Raw genomic sequence first — 3,976 nt, 5'->3', positions numbered from 1 at the left:
CTTTCACCGCCTCCTCGTAGCAGAGAAACGGAATCTTCCCTCTCTGAAATCCCTTTAGGGGATACCCTAAGGGTTAACGCTTTAGTGGTTGGAAATTGATTGACATGCGAAGGCCCGTGCATACCTTTAGTCTCCATTCAACTGCGTAGTCGTCGGACACGTGGGGAGGCTAATAAGATTCGAACACACCTAACCCAGCCAGTGCCTTTTGAATAACCTTTTCCTCCATAACTTTCACAAGTGTTAACCCACCCCGTAAACCACTGCAACGTCCTTTAAGGACATTTTGTCAAAGAATCAACCAATGGTAATTGTAGAATATACTTACAATCCCTTCTCTTCTCTTTGAACACATAGCTCTAACAATGGCGGCCCAAAGGGACAATTTCCAACAGTTAGTCAGAACCCTCTTCAACTTTCTACGCTCCATCACCACCTCTGGAAGGTTAAGCTAGGAGAGGAACTTTCCATCCCGAAACGCCAAAAACCTGCTCTCAGGTATAGTCCAACGGCGCCAAAACACGGATAATACATCCACTTTCCTCCAAGGCAATGCGGACAATTGGCTCTAATGCACCCTCCAAATCCTGGAAGAACATTATAAGGGCACTACTGAAGTCCTTAAAAACATCCTCTCATCCCTCCAGCAGGATGATTGGTCACGGGCTTGGATATAGCAATCACATGGACCAAAGGAGATACCCACACATTCAAAAAGTATCTTTGAAGGGGCAGCCAAAGACCTAAAGGATATCGGAATCACCGATCTTCCCCCTGTATCACCAATGACAAGCCCAACCGCAAAAAAGGCTGCATCTACCCCTTCGGGACTTACCAAAAATAAAAAACGTGTCCCTACCCCCCTCCCGACCACACTACCACCACGGAACATTCCCCCCAGGACCCATTTCCCAAACCTCCACAAATTGAGCCAATTCAACCTGACATATTTAACCCTGAACAAGGAGCCCCATTGAACCTCTACCAAATATGGTCCCACAAATGGTAAACCAAGGTCACAAGATAGGATCTCCCCCTGACCCTGTATCTGTCGCAACCCGGTCTGTCGTACTTCCCCCCGCTCACGCCAAGTCACCCTGATGGACATTATCAAACTGGAAGAAGAAAAGGATAACCAATCAGACAGAAAACCCCAACCGACGTCAGATACGCACAGATACATGAGTTTCCCCTCTCCCCTCCCCCCATCTACCGACCAATTATTGAACCTCTGGTTTGGCATCCAACCAAAAGAGCCCATCCCCAAGCTCCAAGAGAGGATCCATCCAGACCAGTCCCCACACTCCTCAGACAAAACTTGCTGAGTCCAAAAATACCCCCAAAAACCCTCCACAACTACAGATACCTTCGAAAGATGCCAAGAAATCGTTGACCTTACCATGTCGGACCAAACCCACAGCAAATCCCAGACCCACAACACACTCCCAACCACTCACCATTCCCCAAAAAATTGTCCACTCCCCGAAAGAAAACTCTAGGACTACAGGCCAAACGTACCATCTTCCCAAAGCGGTAATCACCCCTGAAGTCCAAACTAAACTACAAACTAAAATCTAACTGACGCCACGATCACACCTCAAAAATCTACTGGAACCTCCCATCCCTATTCATAATCCATCCCCCTTGGGATTACCCAGGACCTGCAAAGGATTCCAGGAAGGAAACCCATCCCAAAAACCTCAACTAAAACAGGGAAAACTAAAAACCATAGAGCTCCGAACATCTAACACCAAACCAACAAATCCCCCCACCACTCCTCCTGGCCCCTCCAACCACTAACCATAGCCGATTTCGACCTCCCCCTCTCTCCCCCTCCAGTACAAACACCACCGCCCTCCCCACAAAGGTACAAGTACCAGTATTGGACGCTTAAACCAACTAGAAGAATTTTGATAATTGGGGATTCAACCTCTCTAAACTCCCATTGATCCACAACAAAAAGTCCAGGTAGACTGCTAGCCTGTGGCCAACTTCTCTCACGCATAAAAAATCCTTAAAACAAAACCCCAACCTTAAGACAAAACTGACAATTGACACGTTGACAGGTCATCTTCGGCATCAACGAAAGGTCACGTAGGGATACTTTCCTCATGGACCGGCCCCTTAACAACCTGATCCGGGCAGCAAAAGCAACCTTCCCTCATTCAAAAATACTTATCCCGTCATCAATCAACTTCTCCTACCTCTTACCCAAGGAAGAGAGAGACACAATCAAAAACTGAATATACTGATCCGTCAACTCCCATACAACATCCCCTGCCTTCCAAGAGATTTACAAACAGAAAAGGATGGCATCCATTGGACAGACCCACGGCAACACCATGTGGCAACACTGGGCACTTTTTTAGGGAGGATCAACTAAATCCACCTGATCCTTCCGAAAAAACAATCATTAAACTTTCAGAGACCTTGTTCTAACCAAAGCACAAAAACAACTGCTGCAAAAGGCCTTTCCTTTGCCCCTACCCCTCCTCAACAAAAAACTACAGACAAAGTCTCTGGACGGACTTAACAACCTACCACCGTAGACTAAAACTCCATAGCTACTTTGGCCCAAACACCAGTGTCGTGCCAACACCATTTCAACCAAAGTCCAACCAGACCTGCAAACTCTCCCAGAAGAACTAATTTGATTAATATAAATGGATCAACAAACCATGGTAAATCTTGGCCCCTCCCCCCCGCCGAACCCTAATCTCACCAAAACAGAGGTGCAAGCCCTAAAAGATCTCCAGGAAACCACTTCTATCGTAATTAAACCAGCGGACAAAGGTAGTGCAATTGTGGTCATGGACCGTACACAATATGTTCAAGAAGCCCTGAGCAGCTAAATGACATCAGGTATTACATCCCCTTAACAAACCCATCCCTCATGAAGAAACATCTTGTTGAATAAAAATTATCCTGACACAATGACACAGACCGGACTCGTTACAAAAAAAAAACGAGTACTTAAAAGGACAGAACCCACGGAAGACTCTTCTACCTCTTACCCAAGATACACAAACCCCGGACAATTGGCCAATCCCTTACAAAATCCCACCAGGACGACCGATTGTCTCAGACTGCGAGAGTGAAAGCTACAAGATAGCCAAATCATTGATTTCTACTTAACTCCCCTCTCCAACAGACATGTCAGCTACGTAAAGAACACTTATGATTTAATTCAAAAAGCCAGGAGTCAGACAGTTAAACTGACTCAATCTCTTTTTCCATGGACGTGGAAATCTTTATACGAATATCGAAACACATCAAGGCCTTAAAGCAGTGAGGGCACAATGGATAATTACCCAGACCCATCAAGACCGGACCTTTACATTCTTGAACTCCTCCACCTTAGCCTGACAAAGTACGATTTCGACTTTGACATAGACACTACCTCCAATTAAAGGCACAGCCATGGGTAAAATTTGAACCAGCATATGCTAATCTACATGGCCAATTGGGAGGAATCCATCCTCCCAAAATGTATCAAGCAACCAACTTGCTACTTCCGCTACCTGGATGACATTTGGGGCATTTGGCATCATATGCAGGAAGAAATCGGACAATTCATTGACAAGCTAAATTCACACACTATTCTACAATTAGCCTTAGAAAACCACCAGCCACACAAGTATGGACTTCCTGGACGTACCACTTTTAAAGACCGGACTTCGCCAATACAGGACACCTGGACACTAAGGTCTACTTTCAAACCAACTGACTCCACCACACGTGCTTCACCCCAAGACATACATTCAAAGGCATTTTAAAATTGCAACTAATAAGATTCCGCTGAATCTGCTCCAGGAAGGAAGACTACAAGTGGCAAAAATGATACTTCTGAAGGCCCTCAAAACGGAATTACCCCAGATCACTGTTCCGAACAGTTCTTAAGCAGTACAACAGCTACCACCCACCCCACTCAACCAGTAAACATCCCCCCAAAGTGGTCCCTTTCTTTCACAACCTA

This window comes from Etheostoma spectabile, unplaced genomic scaffold (genome assembly GCF_008692095.1).
Source record: "Etheostoma spectabile isolate EspeVRDwgs_2016 unplaced genomic scaffold, UIUC_Espe_1.0 scaffold00019194, whole genome shotgun sequence".
Taxonomy (NCBI): domain Eukaryota; kingdom Metazoa; phylum Chordata; class Actinopteri; order Perciformes; family Percidae; genus Etheostoma; species Etheostoma spectabile.
Note: the sequence above shows the minus strand (reverse complement) of the source record.